The sequence below is a fragment of the Neopelma chrysocephalum genome, unplaced genomic scaffold (genome assembly GCF_003984885.1).
Source record: "Neopelma chrysocephalum unplaced genomic scaffold, ASM398488v2 Primary Assembly neopelma1_77, whole genome shotgun sequence".
NCBI lineage: Eukaryota > Metazoa > Chordata > Aves > Passeriformes > Pipridae > Neopelma > Neopelma chrysocephalum.
In genome coordinates, this window is record NW_020897738.1 from 357,867 (window position 1) to 385,418 (window position 27,552).

Here is a 27,552-nt window from a genome sequence, read left to right on the forward strand (position 1 = left end):
CACAGCACACACAGCACACACAGCACAGCACACACAGCACAGCAATAGCTCAGAGAGCACAGCAGAGCACAGCAGTCTCCTGACATCTTGTGGCTTGGCCGCAGAGCACAGCCGTCCCTTCCCCCACAGCCCAGGCACGGGTGTCAGCTGGAGCTGACCTTGGCATTAACCGCAGGCACTGGAGGTTCTTATATATATCTGCATTCCTCTCACAAATGCAGGGCCACTGCCTTTCCCTCCTGTGCAAGAATGAATGGGCTCCGGTGAGCCTGTGTTTTCCTAAGTGCTTGTGTATGAGGTTTACCCAGATTTACACCAAAGAGGCTCCTAAATTGACATTGAATATAGATGGAGTCTACCTAAACTGGATCCCAGATTCTGCATTTGTCATCCTCCCTTTAATTGGTGGAACAAACCCCAGATCCAAACATCCCTACTTTGCTATAATCTCTCCCAGCCCCACCAGTTCACTAATGCTCAGATCAGGGATTGCTGATCAGAATTACTCATTTCTTTTGGTTGCAGTGGCCCAGCTTCTATGCCAGTCATGCATGGTCTCTAGAGGAAAGCATAGGAATTTTAAGTATTTAATAAGGTGTACTTATTTTTAGGCACTGATTTCATTTTTAAGAAAGCATAGCTATCCAGAATGTTACATTTATCCACATGCAATGCAGTCTTAACCTCTATAATTTAAAAGTATCGCTGGTTCTTGAAATATTTGTGGAAGAGTCTTTTGTCTCCTCTACGTAGCTGAGACTGACTCTGGTGTTTGCCTCAGTTAGTTTCAGAACTGGGAAAATTATGAATACACTGAATTTTGTAAGCAGAGAAATCAAGTAATTTTCCTCGTGTTGGTCCTGATGAATCTCCCCGGGTTACTCATTACACTGGGCTCTTGCTCTGGGCTGAATTTGCAGTGGGAGGGCAGAGGACAGCTGGAACTGGGGCTTTGGACACTGTGGCTGGGACTGCTGAGAGCTCAGGCTGGAGCTCTGGAGGTGCCGATTGATGAGGAAGGAGGAGGAAATGAGCTTCTTCTTGGCATTTCTTGCAAGTGTGTTTCGCACATTATGTTTCACAGATTGGCAAAATATGGTGCTGAGGAAAAGACACACAGCCAGTATTGACCATTCGTTCTTTGGCAGCCCTCCATGTGGGAGTAACTTCCACAGCCCACTCCCTTCCCTCGTTTAGGAGGCATGGTTCAAAGGGGGAAGGATATGAGATGGAAACGGGGGAGAGGGCTCACACTGAAGTGGAGCAGTTCCCTGAGTGGAAAGCTGTGGCCAGCATTAGGGCTAGAGAAAGATTATCGGTGCTTACCAAGAAGCTTAGCAGGAAATACATGGAGAAAGTCATATGGTCAGTTTGTAAGAATTCATCCACATTCCCATTCTCCTCCCATTCTTTTACAGTCTGGAATTTAAGCTCTGAGGAGACCATGATGCAGGGATGGCAGTGGAGGGAGACGGAGCAGTGTGACTGAGAAGCTCTTTGGGAAGCTGAAATTTCATTTTCCTTCATGTCTGTGGGAATCCCAGAAGATCTGCACCATAGGGAGGTAGGCACACTGGCTCAGCTGCCACTGCACCCTCCACTTTACCATTTGGATACACACATCTCCAGCAAGGGCTGTTCTGGGAAAAATCAAGGTATTAAAAAAGATCCATCTGGCCAGTTTCAGTTTGAAAAACTCTGGAATGGATGAAGTGACACTGACACATGAGAGGTTTCTCCCAATCCTCACTGTTTTTCAATGCACTTAAATCTTGTAATTTAAGAAACATGCAAAGGAGTAAACTTTCACACACTTTATACAATGTCTTTGAATTTGTCATGGTCTTGGCTGAAAATAGAAGTAGAGCTGATGGGTAGATGCTGTATTCTGTGATGAAACTTGCACCAAGGTTTTATAAAATAAATTGCCCTTGACTTCATGTTACCCAAATGACAGTTGTGGTTGCTGCAGCAGTGACAGCAGGACGGACAGACCATGTCCAGTCAGCTCTATCAGTCCCTTTGTTAAAGGCTTCTGCAATTAGATAATTGACTATTTGTGCCTTGTGGCTCCTCTCTCAAGAGAAGTTATAAACTGAAAGTGATACTGAGTGTTATACAAGGGCGAAACAAGGCACAAAAATGGAAGGAATTAAAAACAAACAAAAAAATCCCCTTTTAAATATATGTAATTATATAAAAATGTGTGTGTGTGTGTACACACACCCACATGCAGAGCCAAACATATGTGAAAACATGTTTCATTTAACAAAAGAAATTACATTTTTGAAAATATATATTCAGTATTCTGTTGCTGCAAACCAAAGTCATATGTTTATCTTGACTGCTAAAGAAGGTGAAGGCAGCTGCAATTTGAGCTTCTCTGCACTGGCCAGCTGGTAGCCTAAAGCCAGAGAACAGGAAGGGGGAGTGAATTATCCCCACTGGTTGGTCTTAGAAGTGGTCACTGTACAGGGTAGTTTTGGAATTCCAAGGGTTATGATTCTCATAGGAACTGCTGGGCTAATACTGGTTTATATTTTCTTAAGACCAGCTGGTGTCTGGAAGCTCAGCATCAGGTAACCTCCAGCACCACACACAGGTTCAGGGCCACCTGTACAGAAACAAATGCATCTCTTAGTTATTCCACACTTCCCATTTGTTTCTCAGTTGTCTTTGAATCACCATAACTGTCAAGATGCTGTAAGTGGTATTCACTTAAAAACACAGGAGTATGGGAGCATCCTTAGAAATTAGAAACATCAAGTAGGTCAGGTCAAACTCCTTAGAGTGTCTTTAGAGGACATCCTACACTTGAATGTACAGGAGAGAGAAATGTTACCTTGCTCCTGCAGCTGTTTGTGGAGAGCTGGCACAATGGCATGGACAGGGGGCTCACTTGAATGGGCAACAAGAAAAAAGAACAGGAAGGAGGGGATGTGACTTATATCCATTTCATTATATTCAGTGACAAAATGCTGCATATAAGCTGGTTACAGCTGGGTTTCTTGAGTGAGCCCAAGGCCCGGTGTGTCTGTGGCTCCCGGATTACCCTGTGCGATACCTGGGGGTGGGAGCCCTCACATCAGTGCACTTTAATAGCAACATGCAGCCTGTTTGTCACCACTCTGAATTGGCTCTGGTGATTTCTTTATTCATCCTTTTTCTGCACCCAGGTTTTATGATTTCCAAACCACAATGTAAAAGCTGTTCAGCTCTTAACCAGCCATGTGGAAAAGCAATGTTGAATATATATGCATGCAGCGTGTCTGGAAGCATTGCCATATTTTTCTCTGAAGAATTTGTTTAGGTTACATAAAAGAAATAGGCAGGAACCCTTGGGTTTTCATTTGGTGGTTCTCCCTCTGTTCTGCTTGGCTTCTCAGCTTTCAATAGATCCCAAGGTCAGGCTGTTATTTGTTGCTAGGCCAAAGTGGCAACCTCCCACCCTAACAATGCTGCTATCTTCATATCATCTGAGCTATGGGGGCCACATTGTGATGCTTTGGCAGTGTTGCTAGGGAGGTTGCTAGGTTAGACTGATGTCACTATGTGGGTTATAAATTGCCTTTACCCTGCTGGCCCTAACTTGGCCCCTAACACAATGATCTAGTGGATGGCATCAAAGTGCTCAGATGAGACATTGGAGCAACATCTTCGGATCCTGAACTTGGCAGCAAATGCATGTTGTAGCCATTCAGCAAAGGAACCCACTTGTAATCTAGAGAAGAAAATAAACAATTGTCTGAAATGCATTCTTTCATGTCCAGAAATTAACAAAACTGATGAAAAATACCCAGTCTCTGACCCACATGCATGCACTAAACCCAAGGTTTTCCCTTAACACAGGCTGTGTGCCCTTTACATGCCTCGCTATTGAGAAGAGGAAGGAAGTTTTATAAAGATGAAAGTGAGAGCTGAGGAGATGAGATAGGTGAACTGACAATTTCCCAGTTTTGAGTACTGTGTGTCACAATCACAACTCTACTAAATTGTACCAACACCTTTATTATCACAAAAGTGCCATTCCACGTGGTCAAATTATTTGTATGTTTCTGGTTTGTGACCTCAAGGGACTTTCTAATCTTCCCTGTTGGAAAAAAATAATAGCTAGAGAATAATTTTAATTGATTTTTCAGTAGATTAACATATCAAATTTAGAAATTCCATGTTCTGCAAAATATAGATGCCTCTGTGTGTGTGCGTGCACACACGTGTGCTCATGTGTGCATCTCATTTGTTTTGAAAAGGAATAAATACAAATAGATAAACATGCATGCCCTTCAGAGCTGTTCTGGTTTAATAAGTAAATACATCATTAGACAGGCTTTGCTTTATGCACGATGTCTTGATATGCTTTAGCTGCACACCTCTCATTAGCACTAATGAAATTTGTGTGGCTAAATCCCCATGCATTGTGTTGAACATACACCTTAGTATATTTGTAATTAATTTTTAAAGACTGCAGACCAGAACACAGCTCCTACAGTGCCGTGTGAATCCATAGGGTGTATACATATTTATAAATGTTTTAAAAATGCATATTATATTTCACCCACAGAGCATAACATCTCTGCTGGCTGGAAACATGTATTAAAGAAGGTAACAAAAATCCAGAGGAAATGTCTTTGAAAAATAGTTAATACACATGGGCTACAGCTGCCTTTTAAAGATTAATTTCTTGGCTATTTACAATGTGGTTTTTATTATCAAAAGCCAATGGACCATATTACAGAAAATCTTGCTTTGTAAATTCCTTTTGCTCTTCTTGGGCCTGATTCTGTTATGCAGATTTCGGTCCTTTCCTTTGCAGACTTACCCTGTCATGTGCTCAGGACTGGACCTGGGTTGCCACAGGTTAGTGCATGTCCTCCTGAGCTGTCACTGGAGTCAGCAGCGTTCCTTGTGCATGTACTAGTACAGTTAAAAGGTAAAAGATGGAGATCTGAGTCTTTGTTTAAAATGTGGTTTGCGAGGCTGCAAACATGAGCATAACGTTGCAGAGTCATACACATGGGTGTAGACATTTGCATGCATTAAATATGTGGAAGAGTTTAGAGAGCTGGAATCATACTTTTAAAAATGTGGTCTTATTGAAGCTGCACTAGTTCTAACTGGATTATTATAATTTCTTTCAGTTGTTGATTTCCTATAGAGTTTGAAAATTAACTAAAGACTGTCTCAACAACACTTAATGCTTGCTCTGTATCTTCTTTTTCCTTCTCCTGGCCTTCCCCTTTTCTTTTCTCAAGACTTCCAGAATTTAGCTTAGTGCCATGTACTCCTTCATTTCAATATGGGACTGGACAGAATGCAAAAGCACACACCTCTGTGTACACAGCAAATCCTGGCCTGCCTCTGTTTCAGCCTGTACTCAGCAACATTTCTGATATGCAAAGAATTTGGGGAGCCCATACATGGGCTCTCTGTGCTTCCTCAGAGCCAAACCCAGACCTTTCCAAGCTACTTTTAAACCCATAAAAAGCGAGGGTAGGAGTGGAGGGGGAGGATGAAGCTAGTAACTGCTGAATCCTGCCAAGTAGTAGCCCAGGGAAGAGAGAAGAATCTACAGGCTCAGAGCTGTATTAAGGGCGATAAATTGCTGTTACTCCTTAACAAGCCATGAGAGGATGGAGAATCTGCTGGGGTGGATCCCAGGCATGGGCAAGTGCCTTTCCCAGAGCAGAGGCTTGTCCTCTGTGACCTTGGGCAAATCATTTAACCTCTCTCCATATCACTGTTCTGTTTCTGAAATGAAAATAAACGGCAGTAATGCACCAGAAAAGCTAAATGTGCTGGTGATTATGAGGGGCTCAGATGAGGATGAAGGTGAGATAAATACTTTAGACAGATAAAAATAATCCTTCCTCAACTCCTGTGAAACCTCCAAACATTAAACTCAGCTCCTTGGTATGACAGACAGGATGTATCCCTCAAAAACCAGGATGGCTTGCATTTTATCATTGCTGTATAAGCAGATGAGTTTTTTTCCAGGGGACTTTTGTTCTTATTCCTGTAGTAGCACTCTGAGTGATGTTTCCATATTTGCAGCACTGGTGTGCAGGGCACTCCAAGGTGACTTATTTCAGTAGAGGATTCACTCACTGACTGGAGCCATTGGTTCAGGTCTTTGGTGATACAGTGTCTTGCATTAACATCGCAATATTCATTTCTTGGAAAGTGTTAAAATCTCATACGTAAATGTTAATTTTTTTTTTAACGTGCTCCTGGGGCTTTTTCATCTATGCCAGAATTAAGTGCAAAGGGAATTTTTACAGCCAACTTGTAAATTCCTGACAAGAGCAGTTTATAATAGAAGTGTTGACATAACCTTAACTACAGTGACAACTGAAGCGGGTTTGTTAGGAAAGCAGCAAATAATTTTCTTGCAGGAAAGCAGGAGTTGGGCACAGAAGGTGAGGCAGCTAAATTTTTTTTCCCTGAGAATCCCCGGAGGCTATTGTGTGAGACAGCATGTGAAATGAAGCTGAAGCAAATCACATAGCAGGCAGAAGAAACACTGTGGAATTTGCTCATTTTCATGAAGGAGAAGGTGCAGGTTATCCTCTTATAATTTTTTTTACAAGCTGCGTTTCTCCCCTCAGAGGTAATGATGAGGGTCTTATAGCAAGTCAGTGCTTGCTTTTGGCCGTTCAGCTGTCTCTTCATTCTTTCTCCCTGAACACCTAAAGCAGTCAGGAATGAACTCTGGTGCCTTAACTCCGTGCCTTCAACAGAAGCGGGAGCCAGCCTTTTGTTTGCAATCCATTTGTGTCTCTTACAAGCAATAATTTTTTTAAAAGTCACTAAATCTTATTTCCTTGAGTTACCTGCAAGAATTCAAAACCTGAGAACTTAACCACAGGAATAGATGGACAAGCCTTTGTGCAGCCAGGCTGAGCCACAATAAACATTGCTGTCACTTAAATGAGAACAAAACCTAGAAAGAGCTGATTTTAACTGAAATCTGAAGCCTAAGGAGCATATGTAGAGTTGATTCCTAGTGCCTTAATTTCCCCAAAGTCAGCTGAGGTTTGTTTTATACCTGTCACTTCTCTCCTGTGGACAAGGGGAAGAGGAGTTTTTTGACTCTTCTTGCAGGCATAAAATCATCAAGGTGGAATGGAGATAGTACATGCATCCCATCCCACAGCACAGTTTCATACAAGCAGCCAGGCCCCTGTACTACTCAGGCTGGGTTTAGAAGTAAAAGTGTCTCCCATCCACTTTCCCACACCCTTCTGCTGGCTACAACTCTCCCTGAATCTTTGGGATTAACTTCTAAATGGCATCCTACTTTCCAAAATGTTGAACCAAGTCTTTCTTACACCTTTGCTGTGCTGTTTGTGTGTGGAGAGGCAGTCAGCCCATTGGCAAGTGGCAGGAAGATTCATTGTGAGCTGGCACACTGCAGAGCCTGGGTGCCTGACTTCCTCCCTGCCCTACCCCTGCATGTTTGGCAAAATCCTGGAAAGCTGAAAGTTTCGGGAGCAGAGTATTCAGTATAGAGTAAATAAAATATGCAGTTGAAAGCAGAGAAAAGGACAGCTCTGAAATGGGAAAGCCAGAACTAAACCCCCTTCACTACTTCCTAATTATCTAGGGACAGTTATGGCCTGTGGAGCCTGCAATCCAAGTGCAGGAGCTATTGATGAGGGACAGTGCAGTCCAGGCAGGGGGGGACTGGGCAGCGCTGCTGAATGTGTTCTGTGAGTGCTGATGGATTTTTAAACCCCCTTTTCGCTGCAGTGTGGTTGAAAGGGCAACATGAGCTGGTCTGGCAGGATGGCAGTGACAGGGGAGGATTAACCAGTAAGCGACCAGTTTGCACAGGAAAGAAAAGCAAAGCAAAGACTGCAGATTACTCATTAGCCTTCTCCTTTCCCATTAAAACAAGATTTTTTTACTCTTCCCAATATTCTTCCTTTTTAATACATATTGAAATACAATCCCTAGCTCTTCTGCACTGCCAGAAAACCTGGCGGAAATACTGCACTTGGAACCGCAGCCTTGAGCTGGAGGATGTGGAAAACTATCACTTTTTCCCCTGGCAAACCAGACACGCATTGGGGGAGCAGCGTGCCAGCAAATGCCTCTGCTTTTTTCCCAGAAAGCTCATTTGCTGTCAGGATTTCCGCTCCCGCTGGATGCCCCTGAGTGTGTGGAAGGCGAGCTGGCCAGTCCTTGAACCACGAGCCGCTGGAGCGAGATCCCAAGGCGGCTTTGCGCCTGCCTTTGCCCGGGATATCTCCTCCTGGCGCTTGTTTCGGAGTGCCCTCTGCTGGGTTCCCAAAGGCAGCCCGGGCTGCCCCGGGGCTGGGGGCCGTGGTCTGAGGAAGGCACAGCAGGGACGGCTGCGTGTGGGCTCGAGTGCCTTTGTGCCTGAGCACCATTACGCTTTTGGCAGGGCTGTTAATGGAGATGGCATTTGGCCGCGCGCTCTTATCTCACCGCTCTTCAAAACGCACTAATACTTCCCCGCTTGGATTCAAGGCTAAGGGATGCGTCTCGGAGGTATTTATATACATTTAGCCCCAGGTCCCTGCCGCTCACAAAAGGATATGGAATGTAGAGTAGATTTATACCAAAAATGAAATGAACAAGGAGCAGAGGCTATTGGAGATAAGTAGGTATTAGAACTGCGTTTTCCATCTTGTGTTCCTAAATGAGGGTAGTGACACAAAGCGTTGTCAGCAACAAATTGGCAACAGCCAGTACTGCTGTGTTTTGATCTGTGCTTATGGGACTATTGGGACTGGTTTCTCCAAATAGTCTTTTAAATTTTGAGAGGGTCTGCCTCCATGGACAGCAGCTGTGCTTTGCAGAGTTATCTCAGGGTACAGAGCTGATATCTGCCATTGTTACCCAGAAGTATTTTCCTTTTTCTATTTTCTTTTTTTTCCTATTTTCCTTTTTTTTTTTTACTTTTCCCTAAAACTGTCTTCCATACCAAGCTGATGCAGCAGCAGTGTGTGGAAAAAGACAAAGGGTCAGGTGGCAGCTCTGGGTTGGTCAGGGGGTGCTGAGGCATCCCTTTGCTAGAGGTTTTCAAGAACAGACTTAGACTCAAAAATCATTCACTGAGGAAAATGTAGATCCGTTTGAGCCTAACTCAGAGCAGGATGGGCAACCACATGTCCTCTTCCAGATCTTTGTTATGAGGCACAGGAACTTTTAATGGCAAAAGCTTTCATGTTCTGTCCAGACACTCGTTTTCATGAAACATGTGGGAACTTAATAGCTTTGAAACAGTTTTCCTTGAAACTGGCTATCCAATTGAAACACTACTGGGACAAGGAACAGATAGACCATGTGACTGCACAGTCCTCATTTTTCTTGGAAGCCAAACACTGAGGGGTCATTGCAGGTTTGATTTAAATAAGGATGGGAACTCTGCAGTCTTGTGGCTGTGTCATATGCATTGGCATGTTATACCTGCTGGTGGCAGGGAGGAGGGAATCTGAAACATTCTTGGCATTTCCTGGTAATTCTGTGTTAAATTCTCTCATGAGAGTTTTTATAGACTTCATTTTAAGGTAAGGTCAGCACAGCCTGGGTCCTCTTCTTCAGCCTGTTCTCCTTTCCCACAAATCAAATCTGTTTCCAGTTCTTCTCCCTCCTTCTGCAGCCCCAAAAGCCATTGGGAAGGGAGTGGTGGGAACACTGACCTGGAGAACAGAGTGGCAGTGGAGGCCTGAGAAGGTGTGCAGGTGATGTCATGGGTGTGTAAAGAGATAGAAATAGGAAAGAGACAAGAAGGAGAAAGGAGAGTGAAGGAATGTTAAAGAAATTACTGAAAACAATTGTTTGTGGAATTGGCATTTGACTGGAAGGATCAGGCACCAAGGTCTGTAGAGAAGGTAGCACTGACAGCGGAGCAGTTCTATCAAGGCTGTGCTCTGTGGTTACACAGAGGAAAACAAGGAGTCTAATTTCTGCCCAGATTTGATCACTGATCCCTTTTTTGGCTCTTGGCAAGCTACTTCAGCCTCTCCACAGCACTACTCCTTTGTGTAAAATGAAGACAGTGCAGCTGCATAGATAGGAATGAGAGCAGAGACTTTTCCAGACTGATGACAAATCATGGAACCATAAGGCTGGCAGACACCCTGAGAGATTGTCTAGTCTGGCAATCATCAATTTTTTTAATCAAAAGACTGCCCTGGAATTTTTTTTAAAACTGTTCCATTGCACAGTGCCAGCACAATGGTTTGAATCTAAAAGTAACCAAAAATCGTATTTTATTCTTTAAATTGAAGAAAGGCTCATGTTGAGCAAAAGTTTTTTTAAAAAAAATTAAAGCCAGATCTACTTATACTTTAAAATAGGCATAAGTCCCTTTGTTCTGATTAGTTAATCCTGGCATTGCTTATTTTCATAGATGCTTATAAACATTTTCTTTACTAGTTAGTCCAGCTTTGTTGAAGTGTAGTAGAACCATTGCATGAACTGGAAGTGTCCCACTCAGAGCAGCTCTCAGGCTGCAGGAGCTGTACTGCAGCAGCATTACTTAGATCTCCCAGCAACACTGCCAACTCCATCCTGATTCCAAACATTTCTCCCCTTATTAATCACCCAAAATATCATGGTTTATAGCATCATTTTTTTCTCCATGTATTTGGAAGGTCATAAAAGTTCCTTCATCTGACCAAATCTGCACTGCAAATACCAAATATCAATACCAAAAATTATTGCTCTGTACTTGAAAGGAAACTGTTACTGGGAGGAACAGTCGGAACGAAGCCCTCTTAAGTCAGGGATATAACTACTCAAGAAAATACCAATCAAAAATCACACCTTTGCATAACTAACTGCTGTGTGCCTGAGCAGAGGTTTGCATCCATCCACCTCTCTGCTCAATCTGTTGAAATGTGCAGAGTCACACCCCAGCACAGCTGCTCCACAGGCAGCAGAGCCCTAATACAGTTCAGTAATGAGGATGCTTTGTGGTCATCTTCTTCACATTAACTGATTCATATCCTGTACATCCAGGAAGAACTGAGAATTTTATTAGGGCTGATGGATGTACTTTGACCACTCAAACACTGTATATTCACAAATGCACATGATATCGTGGTTTCACTCTGCTTGAGAGAAGTGAGAAATGTAAAGGGTAAATAGACATTATCTGTTGCACATAAGCAGTTTGTGCCATCCTAAATGCTGGTAAAAGATCTGTCTTCAAAGCAAGAAATGACCACAGCTTTCTTCTGAATAGAAAACTAGACTAGATCCTCCTGTGGCAACATAAAAAGTTTGGTGAATATCAAAGTTATGTCAAGTAAGGATGTTCAATTTATGATGCAAAGGGAGAATATTCCCTATAGCTGTTTATATTACAAATGTTAAATGTTAGGGTTAGAACCAGAGTCCTTCTGCTTTCAGCTTTGCAGAATTGGATCCTACTGACCAGTAGGATGCTGTCATACCTGGCATAACTCCAGTGATTTAAGTTTGCTGTAGCAAAAGGGAATGGCAAGTCTTAAATTGCAGATACGTTCCTATAATTCAGAAAATGTCAGACATTATAGAAACTGAGAGAAGTTTCTGTCACGGTGCCCCGCATGTGTGTATGTCTCTATCTGCCCATTTCCCCCGGGGTTCCTCCATGAGCACAGTGGAATGCACATCCTCTGTGGAACACACTCATTCCTTCACCTGGGCTTATCCCCATGTAAAGGATAAGATCCCAAACCCTGAAGAAGGTAATGGGTTGTGAATTGTCTCTCATTTTTATGCTGTACATGAAAATTGGGGTAAGTTTTCCTCTCCACAAGCCAGCTGACAGGAGGGAGGGACAGCTGGACAGAGAAATCCCGAGTTGGTGGGAAGCTGAGCGATCCTGATGTCCTACATGCCAAAATTCTGAACCTCATCAGGTTACACAGAAAAATCACTTTCTGACTATACTTTTATGATTGGTGTGTTTTTCTCCTTGAAATGCACACTTGATCCCCCCACCCTTCCCTCTAATTGTGTATCACAGAGGAAAGCAATAATGTTTTGTCCATTCAAATCAGCAACCAATTCCTTCTTGAAAGCTTCAATTAAGGGTGAAGTAGCCTGAGTGCTCCTTAAATCCTTAAATCCACTGCCCTGGCTCAAAAAAAAATTTACACCAAGATTCACAGATGTAATTTATCTGGAAAAAAAAGTATTAAAAACCTAAACACATCAAACGAGCATGTAAGCCAAGCCTCCCTTTGTGTGCTCCCAGAGGGCTTATCCCCCCCAACACGTGCACACACGCACCCCCCCCCGTAAGAGATCCGTTTTATAGATTCAAGGACAGCTCTCTCCAAGAGAAGAAGGGACGTTGCCAAGATACCAGATGCGGTTCCATTCAAGACCACTCATAGGAGCAATTCAAGATGAAATCAAATTAGATGTGTTGGTTATACATAGTGCAGCCTGCTTGGGATACTAAATGACAGAGTTTGCCAATAATTAAGTGAAATCTCAGAGATGATGAGTCCCCAGAGCTGTCCAGGTTATGTTGGTCTAATTCTAAGTGTCATCATTATAGCAGCAGAGCAAAATACTCTGCATAGGCCACAGAGCTGGAATTTTTACTGTGGATATTAGCTTTTCACAGCCAGTGCTACAGGGCAGTACTGAGCTTCATTACATGTCTTCTGCTATTACACTTGCTTAACCTTTCCCTGATATAAAGCTCCTGAAACCTGACTCCCACTTAATAATTGATAGTTAGCACTTACTATCCATAGTGGTATTCATATTCAAAGCACTTTACGAAGAGCTCATTAATGTCTCTGGACCCCCTCCCCCTCGAGGTGTCCAGCACAATTACCCTAATTTTGCAGAAAGGGAAACTGAGGCAGAAAGGTTGTACCTCAGCCTGGGGCTGGAGGGCAGTGTTACAGCCAGCACTAATGCTCAGGAGCTTCCTTACTGGGGAAGGAACTGGCTGAGCTTCTGATAGTAGGAAACAGGTTGTTCTCAAATTTAGTGTGGGGATGGAGGTGCAAGGAGGCTTCCTCCAGTCCTGCAGAACCGCCACCAGGAGCTGCTGAGCATTGCCATTGCCTGCAGGTAGTGAGGAGCAGCCTTTGTGAGCCCCTCTGCGGGTCTGCCTGGGTGGTTCCTGTGCAGGGAGGAGGCTGGAAGACTCTGAACAGGTGGAAAAAGTGCCACTCTGAGTATATTGTCCTGCAGCTTGAGCATCCTTGGCAGCCTGCCTGGAGACCATCAGGATGGACCCACTTAGTGCTGCTCCTGTCTTTGCCTACTCCATCCTTACAGGCAGGGTGAGCAGGTCTGCTCAGGGACCACAGTGGCCCCACTTTGCACAATGATTCAGAGCATGAGACAGGCCAGGATAAGACCCAAGTGTTTCCAAAATGTGCTCCTAAGGAGGCAATCCTCCAGAGCCCTCTCACAGCAGGACTAAGCCCTCATGGAATCAGTTTGCCAGGAGTTTTAGTGTCTTAATGGAGCCCACTTCATTGTTATTCTTTGCTTTGCTACCAGAAAACTGAACATCACAGCCATGTTCAGAAGAGGAATGACTATTTCCAGCTTTGCAAGCATTCACTTCTGATCACTTGATGATGAAATCCTGTTGCACTGAATTTGTGAATCTGAGAGGTCACCGGCTGAACTCCTGAAGAAGCTGATTTAAAAAGAAATAACCTAAATATTAAAAATAAAGGGAGGGTAAATATAAAAAAGTCAGTCTGAAGGTAAGACTTTCAGGAAGGGCTTGCTCCAAATGTAGCACTTGCTCTGTACAAAGGAAGGGAAAAGTTTTGGGGACTGAAGCCTTGAGGACCGTGGCATCAACATTGCTTTAGCCACCAGCACCACACAGGAAGGCAAAATCTGCATTCCATTAGCCCAGGCTACAGTAATAAAGGTGTCAGGGGTAGGACTAAACCCTGATTCCCTAGTGCTGTGGTACCTCCACTGGCCCCATTTGGCCCTGGTTCCAGACACTTCCCTGTGCTCCCTGTTTCCTGCAGCCCTGGTCACCTTCCCCCTGGCACCTCACTGTTCCTTGAGGTCTGCAGAGCTCAGCCTGCTCCTGAGAGAGGGACAATGCAAGGGGACATGGGTTCATTCACAATGGAAAACAGCATCCTCAAGATGACTAGGAGGAAGTTATAAAATTTATAGAAGGTTCTGATAAAGATCTTGGATAGATATGTTCATACTGCTAAAAGATTCAAACCTAAGAGGCTTTTAATTAGAGACTGGGGCACTCAGAGCTATCTTACCAAAGAGGTAATAAAATTATTGACTAAATCACTAACAAAGGCAACTGAAGCAAGGAGTTTAAATGATTTCCAGAGACTGTTCTCCAAGTGAAGGTTATAGTGAGAGAGCCAGCAGTGCAATTAAACCAAATGAGGTCAAGCATGTTGGGCCTTAAGGCCTCTGCCTGCTCCTCAGATTTCTTTTGTTCTTATAATTCAATTATAAAGACCCCCCCTCAAGGACCATTTAACTGTCTCGTAAACCAGTTTGTAAACTTTTTTATTTTTCTGTAAATTGTCTCCTAAAAGTGGCTTTCAGCATTTCAGGCCTCATGGAGCGTTCAGGGGCTTCACTGTGCCTTTTGTTCTCATTTGTGCATCACATGCCTGTGGGTGTTCATACATCTCCCAAAGCATCCTCAGCCCATGCAAAACATCCATGGCTGGAGGTGGCCGTGGATAAAAACTGTGCTGGGGAGCTGGAACAACTGTGATCGTTCTGTCTCTCCTTCTCTCTTGCTCCATCCCCTTCCCCTCCCCAACCTTTCTTTATCCTGTTTCTGTGTGAGTCAGAAAGAGGGTAACTTGTGTATGTGTATGTGCCTAATTTCCTGTCCACTAGGTCATGTATCCCAACCCTTAACATCATAAATGAGCAGGGAAGTCTGCTGGCCAGCAGATGCCTATGCAGATCCATTCACGTGGAATTAAACACTTTTAAGGTATAGGGACTTTTTTTTCTTTTTACCTTTTTTTTTTTTGTTAGAAATACAATTGCAGAACAGGGTTAGGTGGAAGTTGGGGAGCTTCCAAGTGCAAAAGTTTTGCAGACTGCAGTTCTGCTGTTGACATTGTCCACTGACCATAAGGGTAGCTTCTGTAATTTGGAGATCTTGTAGGACTGTGTCTCATGGTGCAATTTTTTCTGTTTAAAGGGGCAAAACACAATTATTTACTCCTTTCAAGAAAGAGAGCATTTGAAGAATGAAACTGTTCCTCATTCACCCATGGGAAGAGGATAGAAGTCCAGAAGTGATTACAAATTTTTCTAAGCAGTTTAAATACAAAATTTCTGCTCATATTATGGCTTTAGGAGCTTATGTGATTCAAGGGTCTTGGGTTCCTGTTTGCATCAGGAGGGGCTTTGATGCCTTTGTAAATCAGGCCCAGGGTGGCTGTCTTTAAAGAAGCCACAAGTGAGAGCGTAAACCTCACACCCAGAAATGTTCCCTTGTAAAAATTCAGACCCACAAGTGGCAGCATCCTGCCTGTCCTGTGAAATTCCAAGTGACAGATTTTTGCTTAGAGATGAATCAAATGCCACAAGTGACTGTTGTAGCAGGAAGAGAAATACTTATTCTTCCTCTCTATTTCTATTTAATTACAGCTAAGATAGTTTGGTTGAGACATTGGAAGTAGGACTGACAGCTCTGCTTTCTTGGGAAAAAAAGAGAAAGCAAGTATCTCCGAGGTCCTGCAGAGACAGTGTGATCTGTTCCCTCACTGCGTCTCAGCAGGAGCTGGGCAGCTCCATGGTCTGAAATCTGTCAGATTTTGCTCTGTGGGTCCTCACAGATTTGCCAACCTCTGTTTCTAAAAGTGTACAAGAGCAGGGTTTAATGGGGTGACTCCTCATCTCCTGGAGAGAGGAATACTTGCCCTGTTAGCAGCACTACTGAAATGACCACTGGTGTTAGAGATGAACCCAGAACTCTCTCTATGACTGATCCCTCTTACAAGGTTCATGTCTTTCTCAGTTCATTAAAACCTTGTGCCTCCTTTCCCAAAGGAAAGAAATGTCAATACATGAAAGAGGAAGATAAGCTGATGCTACATCCAGGTTGCAGAGTTGGAGATTTTGCTGGGGTAAGATGCCTGTATCGGTGCTAACTCAGCCACATTGCACAGAGACAGTACAGCAGCCTCGTTTCACTGGTCATATGCATAAATTAATGTAATTATCTTTATTAAAACATATCCCCAAGTATTGTCTGTTGCTAACCTGTCACATTCCAGATGTGGCTGATGATTGTACTGTGGTGGCATCATGGAGCACAATGCCCAGGTCAGTTCTCTTCAGTCATGGGACACAGATTTACTAGTATGAGTCTGAAGTAGCTGCAAGCCCAGTGGCACTTACTGGATGGCAAAAGAGATTTTAGCTGAGAAAGTCCTTTTATTACTGTAAAAAATTAATGCAAAATGTCAAATATTTCACACCCAAGCCGATACTGGCAAAATTCCAGAAATATTCTGGTTTCGCTTGGGGTGTGAATATAGTTGATCATCTGTAATTCAGAAGCTTTTATTTCAAAGGAAAGAGACAGAGTGTTGCAATAGACTGTGCAGTGATAAATATCAACTGTGCCACTTCTCTCCCAAAAGGGATTTCCCACAGTTCTATAGTAATATACAGTTCAAAAGGCCATACTGAGATTTATAGAGCTACACATTCAAAAAATGGTATCCGAGGCCTTTTGCTCAGCCAAAGTAGATTTGACTTGCAGCCTTCACAGTTCTGCATGACTCAAAAAGCAGCCACAGGTCCAGGGTGCCAGCAGGCCCCAGTGATTAGTGAATGTGTGGCAGCTGGGTCACTCAGATTTGTACAGGCAGTTAATCCAGCGAGTCCTCACTTGTGTGGCTGGATATTGTGGAAGCTTTCAAATGTACTTGGCCAGGAGAACTGGTCAGTTTGGACTGAAAGGACAGAAATTAATTTAAATCAAGAGAGAGAGAGCAGCTGATGACAGCAGTGAATTTGGCCCTCTCCATGCATGTATTATTACTACAAACTGCTCTCTTTTTCTTCTTTTCTGTTCTATTCTATTGCTGTCTATTCTACTCTACTCTCACTGCACTTAAAGCCTCACCCACATTCTAACCCACTTGCAGAGCAATAGCTTTTGCCTGTTAATGTTCACTGAATGCCCCCAAACGCTTCCTCTGAAGACAGTAGAAAAGTTTCCACTGATTTTATTGGGGATATTGTTGGGCCCTTAATGACGTGAATTGATGCTGAAAGATTCATTCCATTACAACCTTACAAGGTTGTTTGTGCTGAAGCCTCTGGATGAAGCACCATCTCTGAGCTATGTCCTGAACTCATTGCCCAGTTTACTCTCATTCAGAGACCAATGGAAGCTTTGACCAAATAAGAACTGAGCAAGGACTGCTGGAGTTGTTCTAACCTAATGTACCTGCTCTGTATTTGAAAATGCAAACCTCTCACAACTTTTCACAACTTTAAAAGCATATGGCAATTTTGAAAATACTACATTTAAATCCTTTACCAACCAGAAAGCTATTCTTGCTCCTGCACGGTTTAAATCTTTGGTAATGAGGGGTTCTCCTATCAGCAATCACTATTTATGATACTGCTTTTTACAGGGTTCTGCAAAAATGAAGAACATTATAAAGAAAAACAACTTTATAGACTTGTCTGAGTTCTCAGTGTCATATAAAGAATATTCATTGATCCATTAGTGTTCTGCATATCTTCCATTGTTTAAAGATTTACTCTCACAGATAAATGCAGTGTCTATCTACACCATTTGCAGACTTCCCATCCAGTTTTAACTGTGTGCCCTGAAGGACCTTGAGGTGCAGGAATTTGGGAGCCATGTGGAAATGTTAGACGTGTTAAATGGATTGGAATTACTGGCAGTAAGTTTCACTAGCAAATGTGTGAATTCAAGCATCTGTAAACAAAAGCACCTAGATTTTCAGTCTGTAGATTTTCAGACATTGGAACAACACATAGAAGAGCAACAGAAATTTTGTTACTGAAGAACTTCCCAAGAATTTCATACATAAAAGACAAGACATAAAACAGGACTGCATTACAACTGACCCACGAGCTTATGTTGCCTGCCAAGAACTTTCTTTGACCGATCTTAGTGCTCTAGTAAAGAGCCCTCTCTGAACTTACACTGAGCACAATCCACAGCTGCAATGGTACCAAGCCTGCTTGGCACTGGCACATGTGGAGACTTGATAACTCTCAGCCATTTAATTAGCTTAAAATCCAGAATGATTTTTCCTCTTGGTTAGAAGCTGCATGGCATGAAGAGTTGTCATCGATCACAGGCTGGCTGTGCCTGCAAAAAGCACATAAGGAAATAGGGGGCGGCTGCTCTGCTCAGTTTAGCACTTGTGAGACTCGAGGCAGATTGCTGGATCTGGATCTGGACTCTGCAGTCTGAAAAGAGCAAAAGTGAGGAAAGAGATGGGGAGGAAGAGAAGGAGAGGGAGAGCTAAAGCACTAAGAGGTTGAGAAAACATTACCTGAGAGGAAAGGTTGAAAGAACTGTCTTTGTTTAATTTAGAATAGTAATGAGGGAAGCTGCAAGTCTCCAAAAATGTAAATGGTGTTTTCATTTTATATTTCAACATGTCAATCATCACTCCTTAGGTGCACTAACAGAGGATATGAGATAGCTGGCTAATTTACAGCAAGGGGTTTTGGTTAAATAGCAGGGCTTCATTTCTGAGTGTGTGGATATTGATAAACACAATCTCCTATTTCCGTGTATATATATATATATATATATATATATATATATGTATATATATATTTGCCTCCTGAAACTGGTGAGGTCTCGATAGCTCATTAATGGGCTTCCTGAAAGTGGCCACAGCCTACATGGACTACCCCAAATTAACTAGAAATTAGTTAATCAAATATCTCAAACTGATCTAGGATAGAAACAATTGACATCAGACACACCAGATAAAAATGCTAGTCATAGTTTCAATATTAAAAATGTTTTGGAAATGCAGAGGTTCTGAAAGTAGGTGTCATCCACCACACATCTTTATCTAAGTATTTTATTATAGGAAACAACCAATGGCTGAGGGGAGGTCAGGTTAAAGCTGTTTCACATCCATTATAGAATTCCTGTAAAGAGATGTGGAGGAGAACGGGTAAATCAGCTCAGCAAGAAACAATTCCAAAGTGTCCAAATTCCAGTGAGTTAGTTTCTGTTTGGTAAACAAATACTAACATTCTGAACCTACCATGAATAACATGATTAAATTAATTCTTACTTCTTGACTCTCAGGTTTATTAATTCAGTTCTCTTGGTTATTTTCAGTTCATGTGTTTAGGACTTGATACCCAGAACAGCTGAGCATCACCAGCAGTGAGAGGATTTCATCTCTTCACAGTTTTCATCTCTTCACAGTTTTCATCTCTTCACAGTTTTCATCTTAGTTTATTTTTGGATGCAGCCATATTTTCAGCATCCAACAGAATTCCCATTCTTTTAGGGGCTTTGAAAAGCTTGGTGATGTTCCAGCATCCTGTTTTCTAACATAATAAATTAAGCCTGCCATGAAAACTCCAAAGCAATAAGAGAGTTGATGTTTGAAATTGTGCTTAGAAAAAGACATTTTAGAGACACGTGTCACCCTCAAACCCACAGTGAGCAATGCTTTGTCTGCAGTTGGCAGAAAAATGAGAGTATCTGATTATTTTTGAGTGTCAGTGTTATGCCATTCCACCTCTCACATATCTGTTGGCTTGGCTGATCTGTTCTGATTGTGCCCTATCAGAATCACAAAGACACCGTGTTTACAACACAAGAGTGACACCACTTGAAAGCACACACACTGATGTTGGGAATAATGCATAAAATGGTTACTGCCATAAAACTGAGCTTATTCCCACTCCTCAGTAGCAAGCACTGTAAGAAGTACTTTCAAAAATTCTATCAAGCAGCTCTACTTTTAGAGTGGTTCTGGACGTTTGAAACCAGTAATTGAAATAAAAATGAAATTTCTTACAAAATTTACTTTACAGAAGAAGTTTGGCATTTTTATTCAGGAGTATGTTTATTAAAAGCCCTTCAGACAAATACCAAGAACCAAACTTTGCAGGATAAATCATATTGGGCACAGATGAGAAATGTGCAAGGATTAAAACCAATTTGCCACTTTTCCAGGCACTGGGGATGAATCCTGGCCTGACTGAACTTGCAAGTAACAGGCCCCTGGATTTCAATGAGATAATAATTTGATCCATGCGATTGCTTCTGTCTCTTTCTTTGATATTGCTGTAATTGCCACTTCTTCTTTAATCCAAAACAACTGAGATAGAAAGGAAAAGCCACATGTTTTTATAACAAAAGGGCAATACATAATGTTAAAAAAATGTTTCATCAAAGGTGCAACCATTTAAAATGCAAAACAGATACTACAGAGGTGACAAATTCAAGTTCTTAGTGTTTTTATTTAAGATCTTTCAAGTATTCATTTGCCAGGAATACTTGTTTAATTTTTTTAATGTATTCAGTTAGCCATATTCAGTTCTCTTTTATGTCCACTTCTCATGAATCACTTGACAGATGGACTTCTACAAGCACATCCCTTTGGGGAAAGTAAATTTGAAGTCATAATAAGAACATAAGACATGCCACAGTGGATCAGAGCAAAGGTCTATCTAGTCCATACCCCGAACCTGTCAGTAGCCAAGAGCAGTATATTAGATTTTAACAGTAATAACTTTGATCTTTCAGTGAGTATTAAGTTGGTGATGACTAAGCAGAAAATGAAAGGAAATCTCAAGGGCAGAGCATTCCAAAAGTCAGGCGAAACAGCAAGTGAGGCCATGTCTCCCTGTGCCTGAAGGGTCTGTGTCTCACAAGAAACAGGCACCAGGCTGAGCAGGCCCAGCTCAGGGTACTATGGGGAATTATGGCCAGTTGTTCTGCTGCAAAATGGAATGTGTCAATAAACTCCAGCAACATGGAGGGGAAAGAAATGGCTGGAGGAGGGAAGAATGCAGAGTGGACACTGGGAGGTCAGGGCTGGGGGCAGCTTCATGCTGACAGGGAGAAGTAGTTCTACCAAAAGGGATGGTTTGGGATTAGGAACTTGGGCTTGCACATGGTACATTGGCAGTGCCTGAACCCTGTTCTCTCATTTCCAGAGTCAGAGCTCCATTTGTTCCAGTGAGATTGTAGTTAAAAGTTCTCAGGATTTAGCTCATCTTTAATTGCTGCTGTCTCAATAAAATTGCATCTGTGATAACAACAGCCCTCCTGGAGCCCCAAAAGGAACTTGAACACACTGTAAGTAAATTAAATAATTGTGTAAATTATAAAGTTTTTATCTACTGGTTATTGCATTAAAAACTACATATAAAGCACATACGTTTTATACCCTTCCTACTTTAGAGAATCTTATAAAAAAGGTGTTTAGCCTGAAAAAAATCTACAAGGATCACTGATAATTTGTTGATCAGCATTAGGTTCATTAAATCTATGCACTTCATTATCTGATTAATTCAGAGGCAGGTTTGTAATAAGAGATGAAATGTTTAAGATTCTACAGCTTTGGCCTCCACAACCTCCTGCAGCTCATTAGAAAAGCTAATCAGATTGAATTTTCCACCATGCTGTTTATTGTAGCCCTAATGGAAGACAATCACTTTAAAATTACACACTTAGCAGGTAATTTCTAAAAGCCATAAGCTACGGAAGCTCTGTTCTCCCTGGGCTCTTTGTCTTTCCTTATTAGGGTAAGGTAAGCAATGGAGAATTCTGTTAGATTTTGGAGAGGTATTTTGCAATATTGAATGCAATATAAAAGCTGCTGAAAAAATATTTTTGTCCTTACCATGTTTCTTGACACCTGGGAGCCCTTTCGGAGATGGTCAGTAATGTGTGATGAGTTTGATTTAAAACTTAGAGGCATTTCCTATGTTGTGATTTTATTCTTTGAAGAAGTAAGAACTTCCTTCGTGTCCTTTTATCTTGAGATGAATAGCATTATTAAAAAAATAGAACAACTTTTTGATCTTAGGGTTTCAGAGATCAGTTATAAACACTGTTGTGCTTGAGCTTTCTGAACTAAGTCACCAGTGTGATCTGAAGGAAAATTATGACAACGTTTAGTATGAAGGACCAGAAATTAAGGTGAGTTAAAGTATAGAGTATTCTTAAATTTTTAATAATACAATTTCTGTGAATTATGAGAAGTGATAACAGAAGTTGACAGTCACCTCTTGCACCAGCAGTGTTCTTGCCACTGCTCTGTTTTTCTGAAGGGTAACTGAATTGGGGAATGCAGCAGGGACAGCCAACACCTGAGTGAGAAAAACTGCCATTCCACCTGTTGTGGAAAAGATCCTTTCAGTAAAGCAGGTGTGAAGCACCTTGGACTGAGAGCCAGATCCAAGGTGGCAGAACAGTTCCTCTGGCCCACTCTACTGCTTTTTCCATCATGTGGACAAAAGTCCACTTGTGCTTTGATTGTCATCTGTGTTAGTCTCTTATTTTAATACGTGAAAGGATGGGCTTTCTTGTGACTTATTGTAAGAAGATCCCAATGTAAACCTTCCCTGCCAAACCATGTTCATCACATCTCTACCTACTGGCAATAAGAGGTAAAGGCATATCCACAGAACACCACAAAGACGGTGCATACCTAATACAGATGAATCCTTTTGCCACCCAACACGCTCTAAATTTGCCAGGGCTGGATCCTACTTTTGGGATCTGTCTTCTTGCCATGGGCCTGACTCTACAAATAAACAGCAAGTTGCTAATGCCAGCTCTGATTCCTCCTTCTGCATGGCTGTGACAGCTTGAACAGTGAGCACCAGTGGTGTTTGGGTCACAGGAATGAAACGTGCTGTGCAGCAAAGGTCAGGGGTGGAGTCATAGCAAAGTATACCCCCTTCAGGGGATGACACCCCTGCCTTTTGTTGGTTAGAATAATATTAGGGGGGGTGAAATACTGGATTTATAAAAATAGACTTGGGCTAATGCTATGTTATTCCATAGGATCTGCTTCATCAAACTGAGCTATGAGAAGGGAAGGGCACCCATTGGTGCATCCAGCCCGTGTCAGCCTCACTCTAAAAGAGTATTTCTTGCAGTGGGGAAAAGTGAGTGTTTGGTTTCCATTTCATGGGGTTACCCTGTGACCACCCTGTGGACTGCTGGGTGTGTGTCTGGCAGAGCCCTCATCTACCCATCCTTCTGTAGATCTGGGTTCTCAAAGGGCTGAATTCCCCCCGTGCTCAGCAGTCACAGCCGGTACAGTACGAAGTTCAGTTTTGAGGGCACAAGTATAGACAAATCCTCAGCTCAGAAGTCTGGGTGATTCTTCTCTGATTTTGTGCAGGAAGTGTTATTTATTTTCACTTTTTCCCCGGTGCCGGTGGGCGCGGTCGCGCTGAAATCCATGCCCCTGTCCCACGCCCCCCAGGATCGCCGGACAACAACATGGCGGCCGCCATGGTCCGGACAACGTGGCGCCCCCCCAGGCATGGACCGTACAACAAAATGGCGGCCTCCTGGGCTCACTCCCGCCTCCTCAAATGCCGTCTGAGGCGCCCCCCCCTTGTGGCCGAGTGGTTGAGCTTCTCGCCTAGGGAGCAACTCGTGCTCTGAACACACAGATTCGAACCCCATCCTCGACCAGCAAAAACTTCAATTTTACTTTTTATTTTTTAAAAACTGGGAACCAGCAGCCCCGCCGTGTAGGAGCGCGAGGGGGCAGAGAAGTACAGCAGCCCCCACCGCCTCCCCATTGGCTGCTATGAAGCTCACACCGCTCTCCCACTGGTCAACGCGTGGTTCGCACCGCCTCCCTCAGCGTCCCATTGGCTACTGTTTCTGTCAATCCCGTCAGGTCCCCAAGGGGTGACCAGCCTAAAGCCTGAGCGGGAAAAAAGACAATAAAGCTAAAATAAAAAAATAAATTTAAAAATAAAATAAAAACGAAAATAAAAATGTTAAAGAAATAGAAAAGAAAAGAGGAAAGAAAAGAAAAAATAAGGTAAAAAATAAAACTAAGAAATAAAATGAAAAAATAAATTAAAAAGAATAAAATAGACCATAAAATAGAAAGGAAAAAAATAAAAGTAAAGTAAATAAGCACTCGGCCACTGGGTGAGTTGGGGGGCACGGCTTTAGTGCCGCTACCGGCCGTGTCCACAAGGCGGCGCCTGCAGGGCAGAGCAGGGCGGTCGGGGGTGGGATTCGAACCCAGGTCTCCAAAGAACCGATGCAGACTCAGTCAGCTCCGGAGCTGAACACAGGGAAACAGTACCACACAGAAAGCAAAAAGGATTTTCATTTAAAAAGTAATTTTATTTTATATTTTTATACAGTGTTCCTAGCAAAACTCTCCCATTACTGAAGGGGAAAAAATACAGATCAGGCAAGCTTATTCATCAGTATTGAGACACGCCCTTCACAGTGTGGGTGCCCCTGTCCTTGGAACTCCGCTATGGTCCTGGCACTTCATCTTTGCACTGACAGAGAAAACTGCATGGTTTAAAGAGCTCTGAGATAAAGAGGGACACACATATAAAACGAATTAAAAGCACCTGTAAATGTAAAAAGATAAACCTTTCACCAGAAATCATTTGAAAATGCTGGTTTTACAAGCAGAAATGGGGCACTAAACAAACCATCCGCCCCAGGGAGCGACGCGCTCAGGGTTGTTCTGGGGGTGGGTTTGGGGGGTTCGCACGCCCTGCCCCGTCCAAGCGCTCCTGGAGTCCCTCAGGTACCGGCACGTGCCCTTCGACTCCAACAGCTCTTCGGTTTTCTTTTCTCACCCGCCCAAGCTCGGCAACTCCATTCCACATCCTCTCCCTTCTGCAAAAGGATGTTCTTCCCAAGCCGAGCACCCACCAGCGCTTTTTGTATTTATCTTTTTATTACCTCGCATTCAGCCTCACAAATTATCCCTACCTGTCCACTACTGATTCCATCAGTTTACCTCGATACGTCCGTTGTCTACCTCGCAGACTGAGTCAGATTTCACCACAAAACTTTCATTTTTATCCCGCGCAGAAGCCGTCCGGCAGCCGAGGGACGGGAGACCACAACTCCCAGCGTGCCCCGGGCACCGGCATGGCGGACGCCGGCCCGACCTCTCCTTCCCCGCTCTGTGCCCACGCCGGGAACAGTCCCCTCCGCCCCGCTCCGCTCCGGGACAGCCCCCGCCGCGTGTCCGCCGGCCCGGCCGCCCTCCCCGCAGGCACCGCCGCCCTCGCGGGGCCTCCCCGGGACCGGCCGGGGCCGCCAGCCAGTCCCTGCTCCGCCGCGCCCAGTCACTGCGCATGCGCGGGGCTCTTCCTTGTGGTACCGCCTTTCCACCAGCAGGAGGCACAGGAGAGTCAGTGGAGCCACTGCGCACGTGCCGCTTGGTTGCCAGGACGCCCACACTTATCACGTGACGCTGGGCGCCAGTAACGTCGGTGCGCATGCGCCATTTCCCCCGCGCAGTGCCGCTCCCGGCCCGCGGGTGTCGCTGCGCGCCTTCGGCCGCGGTGGGAATTCCTTAAACTCTGATGTCCTGTGTATGATATAGCACATACAGGGTAGCATTTTGAAATAAAGTTATATGTGAGTTAATATTAGTTTTCAATATATACAAAGATGAGAAACTTCGCAGGTTTTAATATTGTTTTGCACGCCCTTCCATGAAAAATTTTGGGCTGTAACGTTCCTTTTTTGGGAGTCTTGCCTTAAAGGATCGGCCGGGAGCCAAAAATAGACTTAGCAGGCAATTATTAGTAGAGATAAGGTAGAGAGCATGTTTAGTAAAAGCCCTTCAGCCACCCCGGAGATACAGATATATGCACGTGTCCAGGGCGTTCCACAGTTTAAGGTATTTGTCCATCCCATCCCAGATCTATCCGCCCCCCAGATCCTCCCAGTTCTGCCTCTGGTTCTGCCCCCGGCACGCCCCTTTGGAAATTGAGTTGGGGTCTCTAAGACTCCTTCTTCTTCATCTTGATCTTCATCACAACACGTCCAGTCCTTGGAGCTCCTCCGCAGTTCTGGGTTTTGAGGGATGCTTTGTCTGTTGGTGTATCTTGTTGTTGAGCACTGGGTGCAAACGTTCCTAAACAGAAAGAAGGCCTACCTAAACAAGGTAAGGAATTTAGAAAGTTAGATATGAAATGGGGTAATAGGAGTGGGTAAATGTGTGAACTACTGTGCTAAAGGGTGAGCTAACTACAGCTACTTCTAAAATCTGCAAAAAGCTAATTAAAATCGAGAAAATTCATAGGCATCAGGAGGACCCCACATGACCCCATTCATCCCCCAGGAGCTCATCTGCTCCTGCGCCGCATCATGGCTCTCCCAGTGACATCGGGGTGTCCCCAATGACATCATCACCCGCCAGGCTCCAGCCCCCTCCCTGTTACCCCCCCAGAGAAGGCACAGAACGAGGCAAACTGCCCTGGGCAGCAGCGCATTGCTATAATAATTTCGTTCGCAAACGTACCCCCCTCCCAAAAAAGAGGGCTCTACTAAAAAAATAAAGGCAGGGCAGTCCCCCAAAGGGTTGAAGTCCCCTCCCCAGCTCCTGTCCCCGCGGCACAGGGGCAGCGTGTCCGAGGGCGGTGCCTCGCCTCCCGCTCAGGCTCCGCTCCGTTCCTGCGCTCCAGCAGCGCCAGGAGATGTCTCATCCCTTCCCCAGGGCTATGCTGCAGGGACATCCCCCCGACAGGCTGCAGGGCACGGCTGGACCGGGATGGGAGTCTGGACTCCCAGACCCATCCAGCAGCTCCGGCCCTCCCGCCGCTGCTGCTCCTCCTGCTCGGCCAGTGGGGCTGAAAGTCAGGAGTGAAAATTTACAGAGTAAACTGAAAAAAACAACCCCAAATTTTAGTAACTCACTTCGTAGTGAAAAGCTGTGCCTCTGTTTACATACGTCCAGTAAAAATGCTCCTGATGGAGGAGTCTTGGATTTTCCCTTGGCATTAACTGGATTGGCACAGCTGCAAACTGATGTCCTATTCTTTCAGGGTTGCTGGGAGGGATTTAGGGGCCCAAGGAGGTTTTGTGGGGTACTTGGAGGGGTTTGGGTGGGCTTGGGGTTGCTGGGATAATTTTAGTGGTTCTCAGATTGGTTTTGGGGGTGTTGAACTATTTTAAGGGGTGCTGGGAATAGCTTGGGGGTTCTAAAATGGGTTTGTGGGATGTTAGTGTTTGTGGCTGGTTTGGGGTGCTGGGGTGTTTGGAATCCTTGGGGGGTTGGGAGTCTCACCTTTGGGGGTGGCTGTAGCAGGTGAAGTCAGGAGGGGCCTCAGCACAGCTCATCTAAGGTCAGGGTTTGGATCACCCAGAATAGGTGTCGAGGTGTACCAGGTTTTTTAAGGGCTGCCTCTGCTTTCTTTTCGGTGTGTTTGTCTCTGTGCATTTGCATCAGAGCCGCTCTGCTAGGGGTGCTGACTTGGGGCTATGCCCTCAGGACCCCTCAGGGCCCCTCAGAACTCGTCACAAGCCACCAAGAGCCCCATAGCCCCCCGCAAGACCCTCCAGGATCCAACCAGCACGTGTGGGACGGGGGTACTTGGGTG

At 44.0% G+C, this 27,552-nt stretch overlaps 1 long non-coding RNA gene across 1 annotated transcript in view; it reads left to right on the forward strand.

The window, feature by feature from the left end:
* Positions 1–21,278, forward strand: part of LOC113970552 — a 65,005-nt gene extending 43,727 nt beyond the window's left edge. The window contains exon 3 of the long non-coding RNA XR_003535202.1: positions 21,148–21,278. This is a non-coding gene — a long non-coding RNA (uncharacterized LOC113970552). The remainder of the gene's footprint in view (positions 1–21,147) is intronic.
* Positions 21,279–27,552: the final 6,274 nt, after the last annotated feature.